Source organism: Papaver somniferum, chromosome 7, assembly GCF_003573695.1.
Source record: "Papaver somniferum cultivar HN1 chromosome 7, ASM357369v1, whole genome shotgun sequence".
Taxonomy (NCBI): Eukaryota; Viridiplantae; Streptophyta; class Magnoliopsida; order Ranunculales; family Papaveraceae; genus Papaver; species Papaver somniferum.
This window is the reverse complement of record NC_039364.1, coordinates 81,239,560-81,257,923: the sequence shown is the minus strand read 5'-3', so window position 1 is coordinate 81,257,923 and position 18,364 is coordinate 81,239,560.

Here is an 18,364-nt window from a genome sequence, read left to right as displayed (position 1 = left end):
GGATTTGACTGAAATCATCTCATTTGAGTCAAAGCTGACTCAATATGTTTGTTTTGATTCAGACCTGACTCAATTGACTCAAAAATATATGAGTCGGTGGTTTGGTCCCATGAGTGAGGGGTATTTTGTTACCTAACTCAAACAGGCACGAGTCAGGGGTTAGGTCTGAGTCAGATGTTGAGTTAGATCTGACTCAAAATAGAAAACGAACGGTCTGACTGCTGACTCGACACGAGTCAGAGATTGACTCAGATCCAGACACCGAGTCAGCTGCAAACAAACAAGGTCTTAAGTCGGTTGGCTAACCATTAGACGGTTGAAAGATCTATCCACTGTTGCTCCGCTTACTAAGAAAGATAAATGATGGAATTTTTATAACAGGAAAAGGTAGTTGGAGTTATTTATGCAAGTGTATAAGCTTATGTTTTTCTAAGTTTTCATTTATTTTATTTTTTCTGTTTCGATGTAAAGAAAATTTATCAAAAAGTGTTAACCAGATCCAAAGTTTTGCTCTAGTAGGACTCGACTGTGAATACATGAAGGAATGTTAGTGCTTCATTCCTTATTTTGTTTTTCAGTCCTAGCAATCTTATATAAAATATCTTTCATTTTGTTTCTCTGTTTTGGAACATGATAACATTTCCAAGAAAAAAGAAACAATAACATCTTCTACTTGGGATTAAATTCTCAGTATTGTATTCCTTTTCATTTTTGTAACTACATTGACTACGATCTCCGAATCCATCTCGAAATTCACTTGCTCCAAATTAAGTTGTTGAGCCCTTCGAACTGGTACTGTTAGAGCTTGTAATTCTGTATGCTTAACATTCACTGTCCTATCGATGAATAAACATTTGGCTCCTTTTTGGGGTACTTGCATAATCACAAATAATTAGTCCAACACCACCAATATTAGGAACATCTTTATAAGATCCATCAACATTAATAGTTAGAACTCCCGATTTTGGGGTATCCATTTTATGTTAGAGATACTCGTCATTTTAACCATCTCAGTATTTGTACTTGAAAAAGTGGGGGTCTAACAACCACACACAATATTTCGCTTAGCAATCTGTATGGACTAACTTCCATATACTTTCAAGAGAATCAACTAGACAGTCAGACTCAATCTTAAGAAAAGTATATCAAAGGGTTATATCTCAGTTCCTCAATTCAATCTGCAATCAAACAAATAGGAATTTGCGAGCCCGATTTAATATAAAAAATAACTTGGACGGTATTAAATACCAATATCCAAGTGTCAATCAATTTAATCAACAATTAAAGGTTGGATTCACAATTGATTGAACTTACGCACAACTTGTGATATTTCAATTATATAAACAAATAAAATGCGGAAAAGGAATAACACAGACACTAGAAATTTTGTAAACGACGAAACCACAAATGCAGAAAAACCCCGGGACCTAGTCCAGATTTTAACACCAGATTGTATTAAGCCGCTACTGACACTAGCCTACTCCAAGTTAACTTCGGACTGGAATGTATTTGAGCCCTAACCAATCTCACACTGATCAAGGTACAGTTGTGCTCCTTAGTCTCTGATGAGTGCCAAATATTGTATATATTTGCACCATTTTTATTGGCATTTAACTCATCTTTTGTGCATTAATTCTACATTTTTTCCCATATTCTGTATTTCCATTGTTTTTAAGAATAAATATTTTTATTAATTAATTTTGTATTTTTGGTACTAAATAAAGATTGGATGAGTTGCGGAGCAAAAAGAGCAAAGGAACGACAAAGAATCCGGCAGAAAGATAGCGCAGATTGTGGTATGGAAGACTCAAAGGCTAGCAATGGGCTTAACAAGGAATAAATTGTTCTTAAAGAAGAAATGGGCTCAGAATTATCCCAAGCCCAACTTATCTCCCAAGCCAAATCTCAAACCCAAAGCCCATTCTCATGTAGCCGTCAGATTGGATCCACAGATGCATCCAACGGTCGCTTCATCGATGTGCATCAGATTTCGATACGTCGGACTCACACTACAACACCTAACTCTAATCTGAGCCGTCAGTTTTGATGTATCACACATCCAACGGTCGCTTTACGCCTGTTTCCCTCGTGCCGTTCGATTCAATCCAGATGTGATAATCCAACACTCATCCTCGCTGTTCATCAAACCCTGCTGCTCCGCCCAACACCATAGCACCTAAACCTATTTCACCCAAAACAAAACCTAATCCCTAATTCCCATCGACTTCTTCTCCTTCTTCTCTCCCTCTCCTCTTCAACTGCTCTCTGCAGAGAGCTCCATTATCACCACCACTCCCTGTCGCCACCAAATCATCTTACAAATGCAACTCATCTTTACCACCAACTATCCATGATATATGTCAACTAATTTCAGCAACGTCACATCTCATCAGTGACGTGTGAGTTGAAGAAATTGGTTGGAAGATATCAATGATGGAAGAGATAAAATCTAGGGCATGGAGATGGACCAGGAGAGGCATACGAAACATGGGTCGAAGAGCAATTGTCCCATCTAATTAGGTAAATTCGAAACCCTAGTTTACTGTTGAATTTGGGGAAGAACACAAAACCCTAATTTTGTAAATTAGGTATTTTGGGGAAAGTACTTGTAACTATAAATATGGGTTGTGGGTGTTGTGTTGAGGGTATGCCTGGGTTAGCCAGAGCTTCACCCAAGAGGACTGGACTAGCCAGTTCCTCAACTGTGTTATTTTCAATTGTTTTGCACTGTTAATTATGTTCATGATGTTTTAATTCCATATGCTAGGGTTTAGATGAAGCTCTAGTTTTTTACTTATTATTCATGCTAATGGCATTAATCTTGTTGTGCTTAAATGTTTAAATTGAAACTCAGTCTTAGGGCTTCAATACTAGCCTTTCACAGTGAATGTCATGCATCCATTGTAGTTAGAACACTCCAGTGTTGTAGAACTGCAACTCATGATTCATTACACATCTTGACCCTTTGATCAGCTGTGCCTTAAACAGACAGTTGATGCTTTGGAGAAGATACCTTAGCTGTTGTGATTGATTTATTCATATAGGAGTTACCTTAGATACACAAAAGACTCGCATCTCCCCTGTTATCAACTATAAGGACAAGGTTAGGATCACTAGTAGAATAACTAGAATAAGTTAGTGGTGGATTCACTGCCCTAGTACCTTCATTCTTAGTGTTTACACTCTGTGTTCTTTGGCTCACTGCCTTTGTTTCTTTATCACTGCCTTTGGCTCACTGCCACTGAAGTTCACATTCTTGTTTACTGTCACTGCTTAGTTTAGAATAGTTTAGGAAACTTCAACTTACACACACAAGTCTCTGTGGATCGACTCGCACTTGCACACACTACATCACGACACCGTGCACTTGCGGTTATAACATGTAGGCTTCTTATTCTCTTATTTTACACACATTCCCAAGCCTACCAGTCTCTGAATCCCAGCAGGAATCTACGCACTTGATTCCCTTAGCTGACCTTACCCACAACTAAGAGTTGCTACGAACCAAAGTCGAAGACTTGATAAACCAACCTGTCTAACACAGAAAAGTCTATTGAATAGATAAATCTGTCTCGCACAGATATACCTATGAGTTTTGTTCCGTCTTTTGATAAATCAACATGAACAAGAACCAATTGATATACCGGACATATATACCCCAAGAACAACCTAGAAATATCAATCACCTCACAATAATCTTTATTGTATGGTAGCGAAACAAGATATTTTGGAATCACAAACGATGAGACGAAGATGTTTGTGACTACTTTTTATCTTGCCTATCGGAGATTAAATCTCGAGTCAAAGTAAGAGAAGATAGTAATCAATCACGATAGAAAACAACAAGATCAAAACACGTAACTACAGAGAAAATAGTTGGGTCTAACTTACAATCCCAATGAAGTCTTCAAGTCGTTAACCAACAGGGTTTTGGAAAAACCTAAAGTTAAAGGAGAATCGACTCTAGTCACAACTAATATCACACATGAGGTGTGGAGATTAGGTTTCCCAGTTGCTAGAGTTATCCCTTATATAGTCTTCAAATCAGGGTTTGCAATCAATGTTACCTTGGTAATAAAGCATTCAATATTCACCGTTAGATGAAAACCTGATTAGACTCAAGCTAATATCTTTCAACCATTAGATCGAACTTAGCTTGTTACACACATATGAAAAGTGACTTCATTTAGATAACATTAACCATACCTAAACGTGTACACCTTTGTTGGCTCAACAATAGTTAACGGAAGTTAGCCATATGAACACTTCCATATCAACCATATTCATCTTAACCATAACTAGTTCAAATGACTCAAATGAAACTAGTTCTAGAATTGTTTATATTCTCATAGAAGTATACAAGACACAATTGAAGCAAAATTGATTTTGATTCACTCGAATCAATTCATGAACATTATAGCCACGGTTTGCAAAAAATTGCATTCCTTAATATATAAATGTATTAGTTCATGAACAAATAGATTTTAGAATTTAACTTACCCAGGTATGCCCACGGGTATGCATACCTAAGTACACGGACTAAGTTTGAGTTTGCCAGTATGCAAACGGGTACGCATACTGTCGTTCACATCCGAACTCAGTGGAATATAGTGTGCGTACGGGTACACATACTAAAGTTCGCGGACTTCAGCTGACTTCGCCAGTACGCATATTATAGCTCCCGGACTTCACCTGACCAACCAGTACGGATACGGGTATGCATACTAAATTCCGGTCTTGGACTAAACATATGCAAGTACGCATACTGTGTTTATATCTAATCATGGTCAATCGTTCTCCTCTCAAACAACATAGGGTGGTCTGAGAAGAGATACTGTAGTCGAGGTGAAATTGGAGATGCAAAGAAACCGTTGTAGTTGACAGATTTATCATCGGTGATTTGAAGCTCTTTTGTACTACTAAAATTATCATTGGAATTTGAGGCGGAGATTGGGATGGTGAATATGTCGAAAGCATAATTTGATCTTCCTAGAGTAGCAAAGACAATACTACTGCTGCTGCGAGCTTCGTCCCCGTCTTCGGCAATCGAGCAATTCAAGATTAAAAAGAGATGGAGAAGAATGATGAACAGGTAGGATAATGATCGGTTTGCCATTTCTTTCGATTTTTTTTAGAGTGTGTTTTGGATGAGAACTGTTTAAGGCTAATACAAAGTCTTCTTCTGATAAATGATGCAGATAATTCAAGACATTTTCTAGTCCTTTCTCTTCATATCCAGATTGGGTAGTGTCACATCGATATTCGTATGCTGTAGGAAGTGGACAGGCGAATATAATTATTGGGCCTAAATATAAACGATGCACATGTCCTACACTAGTAACACTTAAAATTTTCAAATATGTAAATGCGTCTCGTATCTTTTTATTGAGTCTGAGACTCTGAGCAACACTCTGATGTACACCGGTGTACTTTCTTGCCAAACTCTTGTTCTGGCGCGCAATGCCGGATTACAATTATTTTTCTTGGGTCTGCCCGATGACCTACACATCTTTTCTGGGGTGCAAGTGACTAGTGCACATCATTTGAGGAGCGTAGAAAAGTAGTGCGCACCTTACGCCTTCTTTGCCAGGCATCTATTTTGCTCCCTGGCGAAGTGTCCCATTTTCTGCGGTATAGCAAGTGCAAGATTTATTTTGGTGTGTGCCTCGAATTGCACATCAAAATCACATTTTCGTATAAGGCGTGGATGGAAGCTGTGGAAGGGAAGGGAACAAGCAGGTACTTGGGCATGATATAAAAATTAGATGCTAGGCCTAGTTTAGGTCCACATATTAAAAGCCCATATTGACACCATTAGGGGTGAGCATGGACTGGTATGGACCGGTTTTTACCTCATCCGCATCCAATCCAATTCACTACGGATGTTAAATTTGGCATTCACATCCAATGCAACATCCAACGGATTTGCATCCAATAGATGCACGGATGAACGAATTGGGTGCGGATAATCCAATGGATTTGTGTTAGTTAAAATTTATAATTAAAAAATAAAATCAATATAGATGACTTCTTATAGAAACCTACACATTTTATATATGTATATAAATATAGAAGTGTCATGGACAACACTCCAAGCAAACACCTTAAAAATTCCAAAACTATCTATATATTTTCTAGAAGCTATATAGATGCCCTTAATCTAACGGATATGGATGTCTAACGGATTTTCAAAGGTTGCATCCGGACCCAATCCGTAATCCGTTGGATTTCAAAAATGTCATCCGCGTCCAACCCTTTCGCTAACTGTCTAGGCATCCATCCGCAAAAATATGGTTTGTCCCGATTAAATCCGCGGATTACGGATAAAATGCTCACCCCTATTCACCACTTCATATTTTGCAGACTGTGTGTAGGGTTCACTAGACCTCCTCGATGGATCCACCAAAATCCACCGACCTGATCCATTTAGGTCAGTTATAACCAATCAAAATGGATCAGACTGCAGATTTAGATGTCTTAGATGGTTGAAATCTATCCACCCGCTGATCCGCTTATTAAGAAGGATAAATGATACTCCCTCCGTACCATATATATAGGCGGAGGGACCAAATCTCTTAGATTAAGAAAATTATCTTGAATTCATCGTTTTTCATGTTTTTTCTTGTTTTATCCTTTGTCTTATTACTAACACAATTTTCCATGTACAATAAATAAGGGTATTTGTGAGAAAATTCATCTTGAAAATAGGACTCCGCCTATCTAGTGGTATAAAGAAAATTCAAAACTTCGCCTATATAATAGGTACGGAGGGAGTAAAAAATTTACAACATGAAAGGATAATTGGATTTATTTATGCACATGTATAGGCTTCTGTTTTTATAAGTTTTCCTTTACTCTTGACCGGACAAATTGTATTTTTGATATTCAAAATTTTTTGACTTCGGATTGATAAAAAAAAATCATTATATGATTGAATATTTTGCCTTTCGTTGGCATCTTTATATTAATATCAAGATAAAACTAAGTTTTACCTTTATAGAGTGTAACAATAATATACGCTCTTCAAATTTCAGCATCAAACACTTAAAATGAATGTTTAAAAAATAATTTGTTTTATGGTATATCTATTAAAACTGGCACCACTTATGTTTGGTGAGGTGAATGGCGGATAGATGTATATTTCTAATCTGAAATCAACCATCTGGAAAGTTTTGATACAAATGAGACCAGGTTCATTAGATCCATCAGCTGCTCACCGGTTGTAAAATTTGTGTTCATCTTTAGCTTTCTCTAATTATTTTGTGTATAGCCTTTTAAACAAGAAAGATCTTTATATGTATTGAACATCTTAATTTTACCCTTGAGATACCTATACAGTTAGTCCATAACTTTATCGTGTATTTTATTTTATTTTTTGACAAGAAAATTTGAATTCACTTATAAAGGGTGGAAAAATCCGTTATATGAGTCAAAGTTACGAGATATGTTCAAAACAGAATAACCACCCAATTATATAGGATATTATCGACATAAATTTTAAAAAGATCTGAATTACAAAACCATAAAATTATTAATGCTTTCACCTCTAATTAGATCAGAGATTAGTCTTCTCTTTCGTCTATATACTCTTGCATTTCTTGCTCTCCATAGTTATCATATGACTTTGAAAGGTAATGGTTTTCATATTCTTGTATTTCTGGCCACAAATCAATTAGGTTTCCACGACATTAAATTTAGTTGTAGATTTGTTTGCATACACCATGAGATCCTAAATGCTTTAATAAAGCAATGCCATACTTCTCTAGCATAATCGCAGTGAAAGTAAATGTAATCTCCGTCATCTTTGCATGTCCACACAAGTTGTATAATGTGTCTGCTGTTAAAATATTCATGTCCTGTAAGTTCTTGAGAGTCGGTATTGAATTATGAAAGGCTGACCATAACAGAACTGATAACTTAAATGGAATGTCTTTCTTCCATATGAATTTTGTATGATTGTTTGATATGTATTCTCCCGTTCCTTGTTGTACTTACCATATCAAATTTTACTTGGGAATTTGATTGCAGTTACACCAAAATATGAGATTGTATCCTCTTGGGCCATGAAATCTGATGGTGTTGAAATCTTCCTCGTGATATGAAAGTATTCTTTTTTGACTTCACCTGAATCTAGTATCCCAGGGTTTAACTCACATTTACCATTCATATCCATATAGAAAGAATAAATTTCGCTTACAAAGCTCATTACACAATCCTTAAGGAGTTTTTTCTAACCCTTATAGAATGTTAACAAGTTATTATAATGTGGTTTAATGTAATCTAGTGGATGATTAATCAAGTATTCATCATATAATGGGTTGTATTTTAGTTCTTAATTAATGAACAGGGGAGTTTTGTCACAACTTAATAGTCGGCATTGAATTTAACTGTTGTAACTATGCCGACTCACACCAATAATTGCACTCCAACTATAGAAAGACATTGAAGTTAACTAGTTAAATAATGCCGACTTCCACAGGAGTAAGAGTCGGTATTGATGTTAACAAGTCAAAAAATACCAACTTATACTAATATTATTTGTCAAATATTTCTAGGAAGCCAGTGTAGAAGATAACTTGTTGAACAATTCCGACGTTCACTGAATCGATACTCTATCTTGATTTACATAATGCCGACTCTGTAAAAAGTGTAGCATACTAAAGCAAACAGATTCAATTAACGTATGAACTGAAACGATTTTATTAAGTCAGTTCCAAAATACCAGATTCAATTACCGTGATTCAAAATTTAAAATATAATATATAAGCAACTATCCAAAATATTATTTCATTAAATAAGTCCCAAAAGACCACATTCTAAAACAAACATATCAAATTTAGGGAAATTCAATTTTTGTCGTCACATCTCGCTGCACGGGTATTTATAAAGTATCCTATAATTGGTGATTCTCCTCGTTCAATTTCATCCATTCATAATAGTGATTAGATACTAAACCTAACATTCTAGTATACGCATAAACCGGTAATAGAGGATAACTTTTTTTTCGCGAACGTCAAAGCAATTCCTCTTATCTTCAACGAGCCTTCACACACCTAATATTTTGGTGGAAATGTAATACCCATCCGGGCCCAAAATAATGAACCACATACCGCCATGTATCTACTAAAAGATACCCAGATACCGACATTCACATCCAATAATACTTCAGAAAGAATTCCATGGGTTCCTCAGGCCCTAGTACACGAGCATGGTATCATGCAAATTATTTTCCACCGTTGCTTCACAGAAACTCTTATTCCAGATTAGTGTTGTGACCATCATTATTATTTCATATTGGCATTGTGTCCTCCCAAAATTATCCGCTCCGTGTAAGTATCCTAGTTGCTCAGTCACAACATGATAACCAAATTTGCATCTCCACCGACATCGTCTCTTGACATAACATATTCACGAATCATCCCAGGAAGTTACATCGTTTACTCTTCTATTATTGTATGACAAATTCTCTTCACCCTATCTTTTTTTTCCCGGATCTCTAGGGGTTTTCTTACCACCACTTTTTTTTCCTTCTTATTATCTCCATACCATCTTCTGAAATCTCCGAAACCACAAATTCCTTCTTCGACCTTCCCATTTTATCTGGACTCAGTGTTTCATAAATGTTGGGAACAACTTGAGAAATCTAACTTGTTATTATTTTTGTGATGATGTACTAACTTCCTTCTTAGGCCTTTCCCTTTTCTTTGGCCGTCGTGCTTCATCGCTGTTGGAAATAACTTAGAAATTCTCATCTTGTTAATGTTGAGTTGATGTACTAACTTTCTTATTCGGCCTTCCCATTTTGTTTGGACACAGTGGTTCATCAACGTTGGTAATATCTATGTTGTTCAAGGCATAAGGAGCAGTGCGGTGTCAGGGATAAAATCCCGTGCCGCAGCAAGGCGCGGCGAAGCCGCGGCGTATTACTATAATAATCACATAAATATTTACCATGTATATTACAGAATATTATATTCAAATTAATTAACAAAATAACTGTTAATGGTATTATGTAGTACTATTAGTTGTCTGGATATGCAAAATTTTAGGTATAATAGAGAAGTAAATGAATTGAATCTGTTAATGGTAATATATATATATATATGCTTATATATGGAATACTAATCAGGATATGACTAGAAAGTTAACTAATATAAGTTATATTACTAATTGGAAAAGATTTTTTTTTAAATTTTGTAGAAAAATACCATTTTGGGCGCCCAGACAACTGGCGCCTAGGCCTGGGCGCCCACAAAAGCGCCGCCAGGGTGCCCCTTTTGAAAGTGGCCTCTCTTTTTGCACTGCGTGGCGCCCAGTGAAAAATAAGGCCACTTTGGCGCCTTCTACAACATAGGGTAATAGCTTGTGATTCCCAGCTTGTTGTTGTTGTTGCGTTGATGTGTTAACTTCCTCATTTGGTCTTCCTTTTTTTCTTTGGAACCGGTGCTTCATCATACCTGACTTCAGAAACCTCAAAAGCGGATAGATCTCATTTCTTACTATGCTTACATTCTGTCTCACGTTCACTTGCTTGTTTCAAAAAACTTCTCTCTGTTTCCCTTTTTAATTTGGTTTGTGGTCTACCAATTTTCTTTCCTTTTATTGGTTCATCCAAGTCTTCTATGCATGGGTAACACAGTCGATTTAGTTTGCTCAACAATTTGTTTAATTGATCCGAGTTCCTACTGCATAAGTACTGAAGAATTCTAAGCCTTCCTTAGTACCCCATAAATTTTCTCCTGTAACTTTTGTATGAGGAGAGGTGAAAGAGAGTCTAAAAGGGGTCGACATGGATGTCCCTAAGACGATACTGTAGGACAAACACGCACATCACCTGGATGGCCATATTTACTCTCCTTATTTAATTCTCTTATCATATGGGCTATCAACCAATGTGACACATTATGTTCTATTTCCCAGAGCAAATTTTCATCTTCCAAATATACTGTCATCATCTTCATGGACCTTTCTTCGAATGTTTTTTTTGATACTATCGATGTCATTCTTGAAGTATTATTTCAATTCCCCAGTCCCATAAATAGTAAATACATTTCCTTGATTCAAATCAAGGAATCTCTTCAAATGGCCGTGAGCGGACTCTACTCTAATAGTTTCATTATCATATAGTGTTTATAGCGGTTGGTCCTTTCCCACAAAAATTTCTCTTTGTATGGATCCAACCATTGGGTCCCGCAATAAGATACCGCACTCGGATAGTTATTATTCCTGAGCAATAAGCGTCTTCAAATTGTCTTGATATATATGCTCTGTGATTGACCAAACCAAGGTATCCCACTCCCCTAGAAAACTCAACCATTTAGTATGATTTTCCTTGTGTTTTTTGTCCACTTTCTCTATAATTTCCATTTTCTTCTTCTTATTTTTTCGTTGATAGTTGTTGGCTTATGCGAACTTCTTCCTCATCTTCATATTTCCATGACCTGTTAATATCATTCTTTGATGGTTTAGTAACCGCATGACAATATTTTTTTCACATTGTTACTATATGTAATGTACAAAGGAATTTTTGTATATCCGCTAATACCTCTTCAATCGCGGTTATTAATGCTTGTTCATTTTCTGTTATTATAACACTCGGAAGATCATTGCTTCGGAAAAGTAATTTCAACTGTTTTAAAGCCCAAATGTAGTTATGATCTCTACTTTGTTTAATATATATGACCCACGATATTGAACAACTACACATTATATTTGTTTGTATTATAAGTGCAGTCCATCATAAGAACCAGAAAGAATGATTTGGAAAATTATGCCATCAATGTATACACAATGAATATTCGAAAAACTTTACCATCCGACCCCATTTTCAGTTTGTGTAGTGGGACAGTTTTTGTAATGTGGTAGGATCCGACCTAAGGATCAACTCTGTTAGTTACGAGTCCTGGTTTTATCCATTAGTTGAATACATGCTTGAAGAGGCATCCATATCCATTGACATGGTTAGAACGACATAATCTTGACATTTTAGCGCCATTTTTTCCATCGAACCCAACCGGCAATGAATTTGAAGCTAATTTTTTGGTGACATGTTCTTCTTATAAGTTTCTACACTCCAACCAAGAATGAGAGTATACCGAGATGTATAAGACCACCATCTACCATTTTGAATATCAACCGTTGAAGATTAACGTTTGAAATTAAAATTTATGGATGGTGAAGTTTCGTATCTCAAAATACTCTCATTTTTGGTACGAACATAGAGTTTTATATGAGGAACATGTCACCAAAATCTTAGTTTCAAGTTCATCGTCGTTTAGATTTTTTTTAAAAAAAGAATGTCACCATGTCATGATAATGTCATTCCAACCATGTCATCGGATCCTTTCTAAGTGGTGGTCTAACAACCTCACCCAATATTTCGCTTAGAAATCTGTATGGACTAACTCCAATATAATTTTAAGAGAATCAACTAGACAGTCACACTTAATCTTAATAAACAGTATATCAAAGAGTTATATCTCAATTTCTCGATTCAATCCCAACTCAAACAAATAGAAATCTGCGAGTCTGATTGAATACAAGAGAAATAACTTGAACGGTACCAAAGACCAATGTTCAAGGATCAATCCATTTCAATCAACAACTAAAGGTTGGATTTAACAATTGATCGATAAAACGCACAACCTGTGATATTTCAATTATATAACAAAATATAATGCGGAAAAGAAATAACACAGGCACCGAAATTTTGTTAATGAGGAAACCGCAAATGCAGAAAAATCCCGGGACCTAGTCCAGATTGAACACACACTGTATTAAGCCGCTACAGACACTAGCCTACTACAAACTAACTTCGGTCTGGACTGTAGTTGAACCCCAATCAATCTCACACTGATCCAAGGTACAATTGCGCTCCTTACGTCTCTGATCCCAACAAGATACTACGCACTTTATTGTCTTAGCTGATCTCACCCACAACTAAGAGTTGATACGACCCAAAGTCGAAGACTTTAATAAACAAATCTGTATCACACAAAAAAAGTCCATAGGAATAGATAAATCGGTCTCCTACAGAATTACCTACGAGTTTTGTTCTGTCTTTTGATAAATCAAGGTGAACAGGAACCAATTGATATACCAGACTTATATTCCCGAAGAATAGCCTAGAAATATCAATCACCTCACAATAGTCATAATCGACTAGCAAAACAAGATATTGTGGAATCACAAACGATGAGACGAAGGTGTTTGTGACTACGTTTCTATCTTTCCTATCGAAGATATAAATCTTAAGCCAATATTACGATTGCACTCAATCACGATAGAAAGAGAAAGATCAGATTACGCAACTACAGAGAAAATAGTTGGGTCTGGCTTCACAATCCTAATGAAGTCTTCAAGTCGTTAACCTACATGGTATCGATAGAAACCTAAGGTTAAAGGAGAATCGACTCTAGCTTATACAACTAGTATCACTCAAGAGGTGTGGGGATTAGGTTTCCCAGTTGCTAGAGTTTTCCTTTATATAGTCTCCAAATCAGGGTTTGCAATCTGAGTTACCTTGGTAACAAAGCATTCACTATTCACCATTAGATGAAAACCTGATTAGATTCAAGCTAATATCTTTCAACCGTTAGATCGAACTTAGCTTGTTATACACAAATTTAGCTTCATTTAGCTTTGAGTAACCGTACCTAAACGTGTACACCTAGTTGGTTCAACAATGGTTAGCCATATGAGCACTTTCATATCAACCATATTCATATTCACCATAACTTGTTCAAATGACTCAAAAGAACTAGTTAGAGAGTTGTTCAATTGCTTAGATCTCATAGAAGTATATAAGACACAATCGAAGCAAAAACGATTTTTATTCACTCGAATCGGTTCATGAACATTATAGCCACGATTTTCAAAGATTGCATTCCTTAATTTATATATGTCTTAGTTCACGAATATACTGTTTTTAGAAAATAACCCACTTAAATACACATACCGGTACACATAAGTACCCGGATTGAGCTTGTTTTTAGTTCACAAACTCCAGCAGAAATTCAGAGGATGTGAACTTCCGGCAGTATGCGTACTTAGCTCTGGACATCCTAAACCAGTCAAGTACGCATACTTTGGTTCAAGGATTTTAGACTTACACAAGTATGAGTTCACATACAATGTTCATATCCATTCAAGGTTATATATTCTAAACTCTCATTTCAATCATTGAAACATTCTTAGAGGATGTTACACAGTGGTTATTCACACACTATTTTTCATCAAAGCGATTTTCAAGAGATTGAAACGATCAACATGACTTTCGTCACGAGTGAAGATGAACTTGGCCAAAGCGAAAGCTTACCAACACATATTTCGAGAAATAGATAAGCGAGATAAACTCAGCTCGGAATAGCAAATGTGTATAATCGAAGTCTATATAGCAATACGACTTTTGTCTCAAGATAGGAGATAGAATAAATAGACTTTTGAGCGATAGATAAGTTCAAGTCTCCACATACATTTTTGTGGATGAAGATCCACCAGTTCCTTGAGTAGTTCTTCGTCTTTACATGATGAACACCTTGGAGTCTATAACTCAATTACACTTACTATCCTCGTCCGAGACTTAGCTATAAGTAGACTAGAAATCAAGACTTTATAGTTTTGGCAACTAAACTTGACAAACAATCTTGAGATAGCAACGCTTGCAAGTTCGACCGAGCAGTGCTCTAACACTTTCTCGTAATGGTCATATATACCCTATTAGTCTTCCTTGGGTACATATATACATATCCTTCTCACTTATAGCTAATATACTTCTCACCTCTCTTTCAAGGCAATCTCAAACCGAGTAAACTTGTCTTGATTGTTTCTGACTAATGTTCACTTATTCTTGTGAGCCGTATTTATAGCCCACTTAATTTACTCATTTTTACTCGTGAATTCCGTCATAATGTGAAAAAACAACAAGTTATATATTTTGTAACAAATACCAATACTAACTTGCCAAATCGTTTCGTAACATACCGAATCAGTCGCATAATGCTCGAAAGTATATGGACCCAACTCTTGCACAAACTTAGGGTCATCACCAACATGAAGCACGATTAATAATTTTGTTTTAGTTAGTCAAAATAAAACCAACTGTCAACACGCTCGAGATATTCGTTCCATGGTGACTTTAAAATTAATTGTATAAAAATATATGAAAGTTTAACGGTTGGCATACTCGAAAAAGTAATATAGTGACTATTAAACAGTCGACATGTTACACATTCATCTTCTATACCGAGAGACCCCCAAAGTTACTGCCTAATTTCAAGAGACAGTCGGCATAGTTGGTGGCCCATCATATTATATATATTATGAAACCAAAAATAACTTTTAATGGGGATATTATTCGACATAGTCAGCATTGTTAGATTTCTTCGACCAAGCCAATTGTTGCCTAATAGATTGGAGACCTACAGTCGACATGGTTAGGTGATGAATACCATATCGATTCTTTGAAATCGGTACGACATTCATCATTTATTTATGCCGACTCTAGGTATGTTTTATACATATACCATGCGAATCAAACCAAGAAAATCACATTTAACCTCATTTGGACTTATATTCGAGCATCCAAAGGTTCTCTCGGAGCACTTGTATCATTAGTTTCATCATTTTTCTTATATGGATGTTCACTTGATCCTTCATGTTCAAAAATGCCTTGATTTAGGGTTTTTTCATTAATGAAATTTTGATAATCTAAAAATGCTGCAACGGAGAATCGTTATCAAAAGCAACGTAAATTCTTGATAAGATGAGGATTCCCCAACGTCAAATTCCTCACCAGATTCTCTCATTTCCTTCAAATATCCCAAAATTCTTCTTCTTATCCCTCTATACTAACGTTCTTAAAAAAAAAATCAACTAACCCAAAATCTTAAATTTAATCTTAATAAACTAACTAATCTATTAACTAACAATTGATTAACAACTAACTAATCAAAGATAATTTGGCCATTACAAGATGTATTTGGACAAGGAGTTATCAATATTATTTGAGAGTATCTATTTTATTTTTGTATCGCCCATTGATAGAGGTTCCCCTATTGTGGGTTCTTTAGAAATATACTAATATAAAGTTAGTCCAGATGTTGAAAGCAAGACTTGTTTCAAAAGTTTGGAAACAAATTTTAGTTCATGTAGACAAACTTAAAATTTGCATTTCCAGTTGGCACACACCCCATATATATATATATTTAAGTTAAGTATTAGTACCACCCGTATCCTGTTTTTTTTTTTGTTAAGTCTCTTAACTAGGTGTAGGATCGAGCAAGAGACATGAGAGCACAAATGAAAGCAAATAAAATGATTACATTGATAGTCAGTTTGGTGTACAATTCTTAATGGCTCAATAGCCTACTTATAGTCTCACAAACTTGACGATCACTCAAAGCAAACTTTCCTAACAAAGATAAAACTCTAAACAAAGACACTTTCATAACATAAAACAAACTCTAAATAGAACTCTTCTAGAACTCTCTAGAACTCAATTACCATATCTTGGTTTAACTTCCAATATCCTCCCTTAAACCAGGATATCATTCAACGAGAATTCCGTAACCCTCTTCTTCCATTGATAAACGTTTGCACGTCATTGTCTTTTATCATTTTATATTCCTCTTCTTCCATTGGTAAACGTTAGCACGTTCTTGTCTTTTATCATACCAGAATTCCGTCATCATTATCAAACTTAATTCACAAACCGCATCTCAAACTGTAACTCGGCTAACAAACCAATCTTCTTCATTTGCTTAACAACAATCATCAAACACTCAGTTCTCATTCTTCTTCATCGCAGCGGAACACCATTCTTAACAAATCCTTAAAAAAGCTAGAAACACCTCGTTATGCTCTATACAACTTGCTAACCAAACACAAAAAACTCATCAAACTCATCACCGAGCATTGTAGCTCATCTTCATACTTTTGTTTACTCTTTATCAGTACTGTAATGGTCCATCTCACCTCATTTGTCGATATTTACAGGTATCATAACTCATGGGATTTTAATCCACTATTGTTGTCTTCACTTCTTAAATTCCACACTGGAATTTCTTCACAACTCTAGAAAAATCCCCACTGGGATTGCTTCACACAACTCTAGCCAGATCCCCACTGGGATTTCTTCACACAACTCTTAGTCAAATCCCCACACTGGGATTGCTTCCCTTCTCACGATCACAACCTTGTGACGACTTTTCTCTTCAATCTCTCATCACCACCTGGTGATTACTTCTTTTTCTTCATAACCTTAATGTTGTTTCTTCTTTTTTTTGTTCCAGTCACGCTATTGTTGAGAAACCTTCACACTTCTTTGTTATTCAAGATTCTCTCACAATCTTTCTCTTGTTACACTTCTGCCACAAGCAATAACTATCACAAAGTATGCCACACTTTGTAAGATTTCCAAGTTTCTGCCACAAACTCTTCAATCACCATGTTTGAGCTTAACCTGATACCATCCTTCCTTAAGCTCAAATATAACCACCCAACATTCCTTGTCATTCTAAGTTTCTGAATTCAATCAACTTAATCAAACTGTACCAGTCCTCCCTGACTGCAATACCAACTTTGATCTTCTAGTGCGTCTATTCCAAATCCATAGCTTAACCCTTTAAATCAACCACTCACCCTAAGCATTCAAACAAACACCTTATCTGCCATATCCAACTCTTATCGCAACATAATACTTACCACTTTTCCGAGCCCATAACAGCTCAACATCTTCTTCTTCTTAACTTTACGCAACAAAATAAATTATATATATATATATATATATATATATATATATATATATATATTTACAAATTCTAACCTTTCCCCTCACTTCCATTATTCATCACCAGGAACCAAAGATTTCCAAACATTGTCACCATCGAAAAACAAGCCACTTGGAACAAGAGTTTCCAACTATTGTCCCTTTCCAAAAATAAGCCGAACAAAGTTTCCTAAAACTGGCACCTTTAAACCAGTTTCTTAAAAAATGGCACCTTCCATATATTGTCCAGTTTTCTAAAACTGATACCTTCCATATACTAACCAATCTTCACCAACCTTGAATCACCATCCATATCTCCGTTCTGTTCTTGTTGGTACTTTGCAGCAACTCAATACACAACTGTGCCTCCTTATGAAACACGTTCCCAACTTCCTTTTTAATTTTTTTTTTAAACTCTTGAACCTGGTGAAGACACAAACCAATACAGCAACCAGCTTGACAGTTCTTCAAACAATTCTCTCCGCTTCGTCTTTAACTCAAACTTCACACAATATTTTTAAACAACGATTCTCTCTTAATACCTAAAACAAAACATGGTGAAAAACTTCTCTAACTCTATCTTCCTCTCACCTTGCT